The 13,843-nt window shown below is 42.3% G+C and overlaps 1 long non-coding RNA gene across 2 annotated transcripts; it reads right to left on the reverse strand.

Moving 5' to 3' along the window:
• Positions 1-772: 772 nt before the first annotated feature.
• Positions 773-12,453, reverse strand: LOC113462667. Of its 2 annotated transcripts, none has more exons than XR_003385508.2 (2): positions 12,293-12,453; positions 773-1,359 (listed from the first exon to the last, which is right to left on the reverse strand). It is a non-coding gene; the product is annotated as an uncharacterized LOC113462667 (long non-coding RNA). The 2 variants fall into 2 exon arrangements; XR_005507820.1 differs by having other exon boundaries at positions 773-5,205.
• Between the last annotated feature and the right edge of the window lie 1,390 nt (positions 12,454-13,843).

Below are 13,843 nucleotides of genomic sequence, written 5' to 3' on the forward strand. Positions count from 1 at the left end.
CTTCGAAAGTTTTATCTTTTTGTAGTTTTCATAGGATTCATATTGTAGTTTTCATAGGATTCATACAGGGACATCTTCTTCATATCCCATCTTGTATAATAGACTGATATGCTTAAATTAGTTGTTCCATGCAAGTATGCAACGCAAGCATCTAAAGCTGGAGGCAGTAGGCCATCACCTGCTGACATCCAAGCACACTGATTTGTGGGTAACGCAAGAAAATATTGAAACACAAGATGGGATATGAAGAAAATGTTGTCGACCCAGGTTTCCAGATTTTCCGAAAGGGAATTCCAAATCAACTAGGGCAAAGAAGAAATACAAGGAGAAGAGCTACTACTTATAAAAGTCAGTTGTTGGTGAACAGCGCAATGACGTATTCGCACAAACTGCCGTTCAACACTTGTAGATGCACAACAGATGGAAGTTTCAAAGCCTTGCAAAACAAGTCAAGGTTTTTACCATCTTAATAAAATATTCTAGTAGTATTTCTTCATTTAAAGCAAAAGAAAATGGAGAAACCTGGTCCATTGTTAAATATTTTGTTTGCCGATTCCCATGGATGCATTTACACTCAACTGATTTAATTTATCCGATTTACACTCAACTGATTTAATTTATCCGATTTACCGAAAAGAAAAAGGAGAAAATTGGCAGCATCTCAATCATGTGAGCAATAAAAATCATACTACAATATTGGTGAGAAGTGATTCAGTTCCAAACAAGTTGCTAAATTATCATGGCATATAGCTGGCTGGTAGAAGAGGCAAAAGGAGAAAATACTGCGATTGAGCAAGAAAACTTTATTAATTCATTGAAAAAAAAAAAGTGTGTGAGTACAAGAGAAATCCGGTCTCTTCAGGAGGGCCCTTCTTTGCAGCCTCAGCTGCAGGCATGTCTGCTTCAATCTCGAAACAATGGCATCAATATCAGCTTCTTAAAGCTGCCAAAGACCATGTTCTCTGCCACCAAGGTGGTAGCCTAGTGGTAAGGGGGCGATAATTCCTCCCAAGTTGCCCGGGTTCGAAACGCACGGGCGTCGATTAAATTAGGGGACCGGATGCTCCACGCCCGGATGTCTTGTTGGCGGTTATGCTTTCCTTCCACTTGTACCAAGGTGGCGCTAGGGTGACGTACCCACACGTGTGGCGGTGAGCCCAGTGGGGTGAGCCCACGGGTCGGAGAAGGCACGCGAAACCTGCGACCTGTATCGAACATTCCCTGGTGGAAGGGGGGCCCAGTGGGGGCTGCTACGCGGGTGGGTTGGTCCCTCCCCCTCCCCTCCTATCTTCTACCACAAAAAAAAAGAGACCATGTTCTCTCGTCATCATCGCAGCAATTTCTATATTCTGCTCCCCACTGTCAGCCACGTTTTGAGAGAGAGGAAAAGGAGAAAGAAAGAAAACAAAACAAAAGAAAAATGTTAGTTTTTTAGATGCAATAACATGTCACACAGATTGTAATCAGAAGGACTTTGAAAGCTAATCAGACATGAGGCGTTGAAAAAGTTGAGCTCCATCCACAGATTGTAATCACACATACGATAGAGTAGTAGAAGGTACAGCTAACCTTCATATTAATGAAAAAGAAAAGCATTCTGGTTGAAAATGATATGGTTTTGCTAAGATAGCAAGTTTAGCTATAGAAGCCATGTCTGGTGGGTGCACGCATCATTCAATTTGAAAAGAAAAAAAACGAAGAGCAAGCATAACAAAGAATGCAGAAGTTACAAGGTCAAAACCTCATGATATATTAAATGCAAGGAAAATTTAGCAATATCTATTGATTTTGGTTTGTTAGCATACTTGTGATAAGCCGAAATCAAAATAAATGCTAAATGGCTCTTTAAAGGCACAATTACAGGCATGCATATGCAGATGAGCATCTGTCAGCATCCTTGGTCAATTAAGGGTTGACCGTCGAAAGCAATTGTTCTTCCTTCACAAAACAATCTCCTGGTAGGGGCACCGGGGAAAAGTAAAAACAGCTAGCATGTGTTACTACCACCATACTAAGTCCCTTGAAATGCAGTATGAAAATAAAATAGGCCTAATGTTGAGCAAACTGATGAGCTCACTGAAGATGGTAATACTTTTACTCCCAGAACATTCATTAGAAGGGCATTGTTAAAAACCTAAACTGAAAGAAATGCTAATGCTTCTAATAATCACTTGACGTTCCATAGCTAGATGTCTGTACAATCAAAGCGGTCTCTATAGACACCACTAATTAGTATGGGTTGATTAATCTTACCAATGTTTTTCATCAAAACCCTAAGGCCATGATAGGACAATGAAAATGATAAACATGTTTACTAATGATGTTAACCACAAAATGTTCCCTCTAAATTAAAGGAAATTATAATCTTTACCGGACTCGGTTCAAGCTACGCATGTCTAATCCAAATCAATGAAGACCTAACTTCCAAATGGATGATCCTCCCAGAAGGTGCATCACAAGAAACTTTTAGCAGAGTTCATGCGAGCTAGCCAAATGTGTTTCATTTGAAGCATGCTATAAATGGAGATAATCCATTTCACCAACCATCGTGGAATATACTTGCTTCCCACTGTGATGCAACATGCAAGGCTCATGGAAGAAATGTCAAGACAACAGAAGAATTTTCAAAATCAGAAGAATTTTCAAAACCAAATAGACTTTAAACTAAGTTGGGGATGGTAAATTTCCATTAATGGTGGGCCTACATCAAGAATTTATTGCCATGTATAAACATGTATCTCTTGTAATTCAGAAGAGGCACAGTGGTCCATGTCACCTACTAGCACCGTTTCTCCATGGCGGCCAGATCTGTGCCCCCAAGATGGGGGGATGCACCATAGGCTGGGTGGGACCACAAGCGCACATACAAACCCCTAGAGAGAACCTATTGATTTGGCTCCAATGAAGCAATTAAGTCTGAAAGAGTGGCTTTGGTAATAAGGAAACCAAAATTTTCCACAAGAAAGGGGAGGAATGCTAAAAATAAAAAATAAAAATAGAAGCTCCGAGGATTGGAAAATGCATTAGTTGACAAGTTTTAATAGGAACAAATATAAAGATAGATTTATAAACCCAATCCCTAATAGGGTGGAATTAAAATTGTCTAATATCAAACAATCACAAACATAGATTCAGACTGCACTGCGACTTCCAAGATACAAAAGTTGCATGTGCCCATGTATGACCAGTTGTTAACCACCCTGGGGAGCACAAACATACATGAAGCACAAGCCTACTCGCTACATTAAAATTTTCCAGTTACGCATATTTTCATTATAATCCTTGCACAAACACAGAACATACAAACTTCAAAAGAAGTAGACAAGCATGTCGTTGATCAGAGGAAGAAAACAGAAAGAAAATTCTGGAAGACGGAATGAGTGAAAAATAGATGCAGAAGCACAAATAACGGGGATTAGTAGCAAGAAGAGCAACATACCCACTGATCAGAGAGACTTTCAGGGTCTATCCTAAAATGTCAGAATAAATTTCACCATATTTCATAAATATTGCAACAAAAAAACTTTTCGTTAATGAAGTTCAAGCTTTCATGTATTTACAGCATGACATGATGATGGATGCTAAACAAGTATAATTTTACAGCAGGGAAGGTTGAAACAGCCCAAAATGAAATATAATAATAATATCATTGGTCCAAAGAGACTAAATCACATTATCCACAGAAAATAACATAATGACAAGTAGATGAGCCAAGCTCAAGTAATCACAAAATATAATCAAAACACAACACTGCTAGCATCATACCTATTTTAAAATGAAAGAAAACATGGATTTACAATGCCAGGTTTTGTGAAAGAAAACCATGCAGCACTAATAACATCATATTGTTCTTAAGTAGAATATTATGAAGAGGTAACTCTAAAAGATCACAATATTAGCATTTGCATTTTATAACAGAATGAAAGAGACACGTAATTTAATTCTATAACATAATCCAAATACTAAAATTACATGTCTTAAAATTAGAATTGCTACTATGTTTAACCAAAGAGAACTCCGAAATACAATGACACCATAAGTTCATTATTTATTTTCTTTATATTAGGCAGTGTACTCTTTTATCTTTCGTTCTACATTATTGTTGTATAGGCAATTAATAGCTATATGTATCGGGTCATGATAGCACATCTCCAGTCAATTAGAATAATAAAATTTGGTATAAAATTATCCCTCCTCCCTCTCTTGTGTCAAAATGAAAATGAAAATGAACCCAAATAAAGGGTTTTGGAATCCTTGTATAGCCCAGTGCCAGCCCAAACTAGTCCACACCTACCAGATCAAACTTTCTATATAAGCCGGTACGGGCAACATGAAACGTGTCAGAGAATACATGGGCACACATTACATATCACACATCATGGACCAGCACACCAACCCACGCTTTCATAAACAGCTGGAGAGTGCATTAAGGAAAAATATAATATTAAGGAAACAACAGAGTAGCAGGCATCAAGTGATATACTAGATGCAAAGCTCAGCAATTTAAGATTGAATAGGATATAAATTAAGTTAGAATTAAAAGCAAACATGAAAACAAAACCAGATGAGACTATGTGTACAAAATGTCTGACTGAAATTTTTAAAGATCACATCAAAAAAAAAAAATTAAAACTGAAGCGAAACAGCTCGGCTTCAAGTGAATACAATCAAACCTTCCAAAACCGAAGAGGAGACAGCCCAAGGCCAGGCAAAGGTAAATAGAAGATACCCGTAGTGAAAAAAAAAAAAGGCAAACCAAGTACATAGCTATAAATATAAGAGGTGTTGAGATATCACAAAATATACACAGAAGATGAAGCTACCAAGTTGCATAACTCAAATCTCCTTCTAACACAGAATGCAAACCAGAAGTTAATTGTCTTGCAAAGCCTAATTGTCCTGCATTTTTAGGACCTTTTCCTATGTATTTTTTTTTTAACATTTACAGATTTACCCGCAAGAACAGACAAATGGCAATCCAATACTCGCATCCCTGTAAAAATGAAATGAAATATACTCAAACAGACTAGCAAGGCCCCTAAACACAAGTACAAGTTGTTGGAACTATCATGATCAAAACACATTGCAGATCTTCAATACATATTCTGAGAAGTGATAAGAGGAATAGCATGGGTTCACACCATACAAGAACATTTGCCTGCAAGTTAGCAACCTTCCCCTTTTGAGCGACATGAAGGGCAACATCTGGATGAAAGCTTGGAATTCAGCAGAGAAGAAACAATGACATATTTTGGCCAAAAGAGCATTTAAAAGAAGAAAAAAAACTTTGCAAAAAAGTCACCATATTGCGAGTCCATATACTTTTATCTTCTGATAATATGAAGGGTGCATGTGGCCTGTATTTTCTGATTTTATTGGGTGTATTCATCCTCGCATTGTATGATTAACCCGTTAAAAAAAAAAGAAAAAAAAAAAGAAAAAAAAAAGAAAAAAGAAAAGAAAAGGGTGCATGTGGCCTACAAGGGTATGTGTCTCTCCTACTTCCCCTTGCCCAAGAAATGTAACTGACCGTGTCAAAATTTTACATATGATGAGACTTGTATCTCCTTTCATATTGGTTAACTGAGGATCCTACTATAATCATTCTCTATGTTACAAACCTATATGTTTCCTCTCATGGCAAGTAACATATCTCTGGTACGAGCCCAAGAGCTGTATCGGAAGGGTGGTGTGGTAGAGAGAGAAGTGAAGTGGGTGAAGGTGAATGCGTGTGGTTTGAGAGACAACAAAGACTGGAGCTAGTTCGAGGAAGCTCCTACCTCCTTTCTTAACAAGTGTTTTGGGTTTTCCTCCTCCCTCAGCCCACTTTCTACTACTGAAATAAATAGATCTCTTGCTCTCGTAGAAGGAGGAAGAGGTTACAACTAACTTAAGATCAAGACCAAGCAAAGTAGGAAACTAACACCACTACTCTCATGAATACAACAGTAGTTGACACGTACTGAAACTGCAAACAAACTATCCTAGACCTTGTAATGAACTCTCGCCTAAGTGGGCGCTAGTCATTGCACTTATGTAGGAAACTGTAAACAAATACAAGACACGTTGATGACCACTCGCCATGCCTGGCGCAGCATGTAAGGGCACAGTAACGTAACGTTGGCACGTTACATTCCCTCTCGCTCAGGATCTAGCTCGTCCTCAAGCCGATGATTTGGGAACCTCTCTTGAAGTCTATGGTAGTCCTCTCATGTAGCATTGTCCTCGTCTAATCCCTTCTAGCAGAATAAGACTTGTGTTACAGCACAGTTCCGTCGCTTCACCATCTTTCGTTGCAGGATTGCTTCCAGTTCAAGATGTAGAGAGCCCCCTTGATCTGTATCAGGTAAATTGGTCTGGACAATGGTATTGTCACCTAGTTTCCTCTTAAGACAGGAAACATGGAAGACTGGATGAACTTTGGATTGAGGAGGGAGCTCCAGGCGATAGGCTATTGTTCCGATCCTTTGCAATACTTTGTATGGCCCAAAATACCGGTGAGCTATCTTGAGATTAGTCCTGAAGTTAACTGATTGTTGCCTGTATGGTTGAAGATGCAAGAATACCCAATCCCCGACGTTGAACTTACGCTCTGTTCGATGCCTATCCGCCATAGATTCCGTTCAATCTTGTGCCCTTTTTAGGTTGTCCTTGAGAGTCCGTATGATCTCCTCCCTGCTGCGGAGAGCTTCTTCCACTACCTCTACCTTGGTAGTGCCTTGGACATATGATAAAAGCCTTGGAGGAGGAATGCCATACACTATCTGATAAGGAGTCATACCTGCTGAAGAGTGATGATTCGTATTATACCAAAATTCAGCCATTGATAGCCACTTGACCCACTCCTTGGGCTTTAATCCACAGAAGAATCTCAAATATTGCCCTAAGCACTTGTTAACCACTTCTGTCTGGCCATCGGATTGGGGGTTGTAAGCTGATGACATGTTAAGTTCAGTGCCCTACAACTTAAAGAACTCTTTCCAAAAGTTGCTGAAAAACACCGCATCACGATCACTGACAATAAAAGTCGGCATTCCATGTAGCTTAAAAATATGATCGAGGAATTGCCATGCTACCGTCACTGCCGTATAAGGGTGAGCTATAGCTATAAAGTGAGCATGCTTTGATAGCCGGTCCACCACCACTAACACAGTTGTTTTGCCTTGTGAATTTGGTAAGCCGTTGATGAAATCCATCGAGATAGAAGTCCAAATATGACCAGGTCTCTGCCTTAGTACGCTGGCAAAGATCACATTCACGGATGTAGTTGCAGACCTCCTTCAGATGTGGCCAGAAGAATTCTCGTTTCAACTTCTGATATGTTTTGTAATAACCACTGTGGCCTCCAATAGGACTGTTGTGAAAGAATGAAAGAATTTTAGCCTTAAAGGGAGATTGAGAAGATAGATAGAACTTTTCCTTGTAAAATAAAAATCCGTTCTTGGTGGAATACTTGCTGGAGTCGACTTGCTCAGTCTGAAGCTTTTGCAGGAGATCAATGACATGTGGGTCTTGGGTCTGCTCGTTCTTCAACTCCTCCAGCCAATTAGCTATCAGCACAGAGATAGCAACAACTTCAGCTTTAACTCTTCTAGAGAGTGCATCAGCCACTCGATTAAAAACTCCACTTCTATACTCCACGGTGAAATCAAACCCAATGAGTTTGGACACCCATTGCTGTTGCATGGGCGCTCCCATCATCTGATCAAATAAGAACTTGAGGCCCTGTTGATCGGTTCTCACCAAGAACTTTCGCCCGAACAGGTAATGCCTCCACTTCCTTACAGCCAAGACCAACGCCATTAGCTCTTTCTCATAGCTGGACAAGAAGAGTTATTTGCCTTTGAGAGCCTTGCTAAAGAAGGCAATGGGGCATATGCCTTGTGAAAGCACAGCTCCAATTCCAGTCCCAGAAGCTTCGCATTCCACCTAAAATTCAGCATCAAAGTCCGGAAGGGCTAGTACAGACGACCTGGTCATGGCTTCCTTCAGTCGATTGAAAGCCTGAAGAGAGTCTTCTATCCACAAGAATGAGTTCTTCCTCAGCATCTCTATCAAGGGCTTTGCAATCTTCCCATAATCTTGTATGAAGCGGTGATAGTATCCAGTGAGCCCTAAAAATCCCCGCAAGCTCTTGAGGTTCTTAGGTTGTGGCCAGTCGACCATGCATTGGATTTTCTCCGGATCCGCAGCGACTCTCTCCTTGGATATGATGTGACCTAAGTATTCAACTGAAGCACTTCCAAAGGTACATTTGCTTCTCTTGGCATACAGTTTATTAGCACGGAGGAGATTTAATACAGTTCTTAAATAATACAAATGATCCTCCATGTTTTGACTGTATACAAGGATATCATCGAAGAAAACTAAAACAAACTTTCTTATGAAGGGTCGAAATACCTTGTTCATGAGTCCTTGAAATCTAGAGGGAGCATTGGTAAGGCCAAATGGCATCACCAGGAATTCGTAATGCCCTTCATGTGTACGGAAAGCTATTTTTGGGACATCCTCTGGCTTCACCTAGATTTGGTGATAGCTCGAATGTAAGTCAAGCTTCGAGAAGACCGGTGCACCATGCAACTCGTCAAGTAACTCTTCGATGATTGGGATGGAAAATTTATCTTTGACCGTTGCTTGATTGAGGGCACGATAGTCCACACAAAGCCGCCAAGTTCCATCATTCTTGCGCACCAGCAACGTAGAAGCGAAAGGGTTTTGGCTGGGTCGTACGACCCCTTACTGCAGTAACTCGCCCACCAATCTCTCAATTTCCGACTTTTGATAGTGGGGGTATCTGTATGGTCGAGAATTCACTAGCTTAGTGCCAGGAATAAGAGGAATCTAGTGATCCGACACTCGCGATAGGGGCAGGCCATGTGGCTCTTCAAAGATGTGTATATAGTGGGTTAGTAGCTCCTCAATAGACTCTTAGGTCTACCTCTTTTGAGGCTCTGCACTCATGGATTGGATTTACATTAAAAAGCAAGAATTACTAGATGACAGAGATTTACTCACATCCTTGTCGGAAAAGAACTCCATGTTTCTCTCTGCTTCCCCTTTTAGGGTGCACCTTGTCTTTCCCAATTGGAAATCCATGGTAAGGTTGGCAAAGTCCCAAGTAATGGGTCCCAGTCTTTGCAACCACTGTGCTCCCAAAATGGCTTCATAACCTCCCAACTCGTGCAGGTAGAAGTCCACCACCAAGGAGATTCCTTGTAGTTGCAACTTCACCGCCTCGCTCATTCCTTGGCACGTGACGCGATCTCCGTTAGCAACAGAAACCTTGAACTAGGTCTCTTTGTGTATCAAGAGTCCTGCCTTGGCTGCAACACGGGGACTCAAGAAGTTGTGAGTACTTCCTGAGTCGATAAGCACCACCACAGGAATGCGATGGAGCCACCCCCGTACTCGCATTGTTTGGGAAGAGAGGCTCGTCATAATGGCGTGAAGTGAGACCGCCATTGCCGGCTCATCCGGCTCCGCTTCCCTTCAATCTCATTGAACTCTAGAAGCTCGAGGTCTTGCTCTTCTTTCTCAGGCCAACTTCCCTCCATAAGATAGAGTTTCTATAAATGACACTTATGGCCAGGAGAAAATTTGTCATCGCAGTTATAGCAGAGACCCTTGTCTCTTCTCTCTTTCATCTCCATTGGGGTGAGTCTCTTAATAATGGGAGTGGAAGGTTTAGAAGAAGAGTTAGAGATCGACCTTCCTTGATCTGAGCGGAGCGGCTTCTTATGGGAGTTAACCTTCACCTCCTGCATCCAGGCGAGACTGATGGTGCGTGACAGCGTTTGTGGTTCTAGCATCATGACATCCATATGGATATCCTCCCATAATCCGCCCACGAAATAGCTCACCATGAAGGCTTCGTTGAGACCATCAACACGGTTGTAGAGCTCTTTGAATCGGGCCTGATATTGCTCAACAGATGAGGTTTGTTGGAGTTTACACAGCAAGGCAGTGGGATCTTCATACTGATTGGTGCCAAAGCGAGAAAGAAATCCTTTGAAAAAATCCTGCCAGTTGTTGATGGCTCCTACCTTCTCCACCGCCCTAAATCACCGAAGGGCCTTCCCTTCAAGATTGAAAGAAGCAAGCAGGACCTTCTGAGTATTGGGGGTTTGCTGGTAGAGGAAGAACTGTTCTGCCCTGTACAACCACCCCATCAGATCCTCTCCATCGAATCGAGGAAAGTCGAGCCTTGCCATCCGAGTTTGAATGAGTTGGCTGACTTCTCCGGCTTGAAAAGAAGAAGCTTGAGCTGGTGCTTGTGAGTTGGAAGCCTCTCCTTGCTCCAGCAGAGGACAACCTGATGAGTTCTCCAAACGTGAGTCCACCATCTTCAATTTTTCAATCACCTCTTGGAGAATTTGGCCCTGATCGAGAAGTAGCTTGCCATGCATCTTCGAAATAGATTTCCGTGCAAGTAGTGCTTCCTCAATCTTGGCCAATCTCGTTCCATCCGTCATCCTCGGAAAGCCTGGCTCTGATACCAATTGGTACGAGCCCAAGAGCTGTATCGGAAGGGTGGTGTGGTTGAGAGAGTAGAAACGAAGTGGGTGAAGGTGAATGCGTGTGGTTTGAGAGACAACAAAGACTGGAGCTAGTTCAAGGAAGCTCCTACGTCCTTTCTTAACAAGTGTTTTGGGTTTTCCTCCTCCCTCAGCCCACTTTCTATTACTGAAATAAATAGATCTCTTGCTCCTGTAGAAGGAGGGAAGTGGTTACAACTAACTCAAGATCAAGACCAAGCAAACTAGGAAACTAACACCACTACTCCCATGAATACAGCAGTAGGTGGCACATACTGAAACTGCAAACAAACTATCCTAGACCTCGTAATGAACTCTCGCCTAAGTGGGCGCTAGTCATTGCACTTATGTAGGGAACTGTAAACAAATACAAGACATGCATGGCGCAGCACGTAAGGCTGCAGTAACGTAACGTGGGCACATTACAATCTCCAAGATATTTCTGACGTTCACTTCCCTGTGTTGTGTCATCAATCTTGTTGCTGGAAATTGGACCCGGGGGCGACCGTCGGCTGAGAAAGAGGAGCTCCGGCATGAGATGGCGGGTGGTGGTCCGTCGGCGGGCGGCGTCCTCCGGGGGATCTGCAAAAAGCCGGCGGCCAGGATTTCCGGCGCCGGCCCTCCGATGCCAAGTCAGAGGGGGCAAATGTATGAGAGGAAAGGAAATATGTCTCAGGAGTTTCAGAGTCCAATCCCCTCTAAAATGGAGGGGTTCATCTTTTATAGAGGGGTACAGGATTATCTGTGATGTGACGGGGCAAACGGGTTACCGTCATGATTGAGCATATCGTATGAATTAATGCACGATCGTGTGAATTAATGTATTGCCGTAGGAGATCAGGCCAGAGCCAACGAGTCGTCGTGGCTGATTGGACGTAGCCGAGCGGGTCAGCTGTTTGCCGTGGAGAGCTTGAGATCCGTAGATAGCATGCGCATTAATTGTTGAGTGAGCCGGAGATCAGCAGAGGCCATGCACATTGATTGTTGAGTGAGCCGGAGATCAGCAGAGGCCATGCGCATTAATTGTTGGCAGCGGTAGCAGGGCATGGTCCCCGGTTGAGTTGCAGAAGGATGTGACCGCGGCGGGTGGATGGTAAGGCCGGGCTTCCAAGGTCGAGAATGTTGAGGTCGGGCGTCAGGTCGAGCGCCTGGTCGGGCGTCCGAGGTCGGGCGCCTGGTCGAGCGCCCTGAGGTCGGGTGTCTCTGATCACGTGCTGGCGATGTGCTCACGTGCTTTCGGGCAATTTATATTCCCCCAACAAATCCCTTCAAGATTCATTCATTCATTCATCTGCATTTTCGAGTTTCGAGATTTCCTTATCTTTCGCTGCCAACGTTTCGACAGAGCCATCTAATTCCAAGCACTCACTACTTTAGTGATGAAAATTGACTCAAACTCGACACATTCGAGAACATAGAGGAAGGGCAATCAACAAAGGACAGCGAAAAAGAAACAAATGCATCCTAAATCTTAATTTATTTCGGAATCCAACGGTGGGGGTGGAGAGGCTGAAGGGCTTCTTCTGGAGCCGGGCGATGTATCGGGTGATATATACGCCACGGTGACGGGATCGTCCAGGGTGAGGCGGTGGCTCTGGCCCTCGACCGGTCCCGGTTTATCAGAGCTCGCGTCTCCGCCTGGAGCCCCGCCCCGCGGCCAAAGCGATGCGGTTGTCCAGGCTCACGATTTTTGGAGGAGAGAAAAGAGGGATCGACAAAAGAAATCAAGAAAGAGAGGGGATAAGATATGCGGATACCTGGAGTATTGGAGCTTTGGCGGTGGCCTTCTTGTTGGCGCCGAGGACGATGGTGTCGCAGCCGCGGACGCCGACGGAGGGCGTACTCCGCGCCTGAAAGAGGTTCAGGGTGTCGCCTGTGGCCGTCGGGGTTCAGGGGTTGCTGGGCATCGCAAAGACTGCCTGCGCTTTTGGGCCTTTAGATTGGATTTCTTACGCGGCCCAGAACATATCGTTTGTTTTCGAGGAGGGGTTTTTTTTTATTATTTTTTTACAAATATCCTCCTAAATATTAAATTTTATATAAATACTCTTTCAAAATTAATATTTATATATCTACCTCCGTAAAATATTTGTTTTACTATTCTATCTTTTTTTTTTATTCTTACTTTTGCATGTGTATCCATGCCATCTATCTAACGTCGTTAAAAAATTAACGGTTTCAAATTAAAATAACTAAAATATTCTTCATGGGTAGATGTATAAAAAAAATTTATAAAACGATTACGATGAAAGATAAAAAAATAATTTTTAAATGTTATTTTATTTTTAATTAAAATAAATATAGTTTTTATTAATGGTGTTAGAAAAACCGTTATATTAGAAACATTTGTATAAAAATAGTATTTTATGAGAGTACATAAATAAATATAAACTTTAAAAAAGTATATATGTAAATTTAAATTTTTAAAAGAATATTCATGTAAGAAAAAAATTAGAATAAGAATGAAGAATACCAATAACTTAGGGGTGCTGTACAATGAGTATGGCTTCTTGGCCTTTGTCTTCCTCCTTCGTTTCTCAAAATCTTCCCAAGTCTGGCAGGTCCAGCTGGGACATGTAGTAGAACACAGACATGAGATAAAGTGTGCGCAAGAGTGGTAAAAAATGGCTTGCCCTAAATCTCCAACGTGATGTTCACCTGTTCTGAGACAAAAGTTTGGGTCAAACGTTTTTCAATTCAAGTTACATATGATTTGGATTCTTTTCCTTTGCCCCCAAACCAAGACTATAAACTTGTCAGCTTGGAGCTTCGATCCGGCTGGCATCATGCGGATGGGATTTTACTAGATTGCAGGTCGGGAAAGGTATATAACCATGCACTGAGGTTTCCAAAATATAATTTTCTTTCCGCAATTGTATGGTCATTAACCATTGTAGTTACGGGTTAGCCCCTTTTCTTCTTCTTCTTCTTCTTCTTTTTCTTCTTCTTCCTCTTCTTCTTTTCGTGCTAGAGCAGGCATGTTATACTACACGAGTACAGACACACCCAATAAAATCCGAAAACAAAATGTCACAAGTACCTTTGGCAGCTCCCTCTTCCAGGTCCACATAGTGTCGCCCGAATGGCTGGCCATGTAAGCAGTTATCCAATCTGCGGCCCCGTTGGTGCTCCTGAATACATGTTTGGCCTATAAGGCCTTTCCATTTCTGTCCATCGCCCACCCACTCGAGCCTCTCTAAATCCATTCTATCACTGTGGTCGAATCCCCCCCCCCCATGGATATGTGCTGAAAATTTTCAATCCGTCATCAGTGGGCCAGATGCACGCATGATCTTTTCAACTTCATC

The sequence above is a fragment of the Phoenix dactylifera genome, chromosome 2 (assembly GCF_009389715.1).
Source record: "Phoenix dactylifera cultivar Barhee BC4 chromosome 2, palm_55x_up_171113_PBpolish2nd_filt_p, whole genome shotgun sequence".
In the NCBI taxonomy this organism is placed as follows: Eukaryota; Viridiplantae; Streptophyta; class Magnoliopsida; order Arecales; family Arecaceae; genus Phoenix; species Phoenix dactylifera.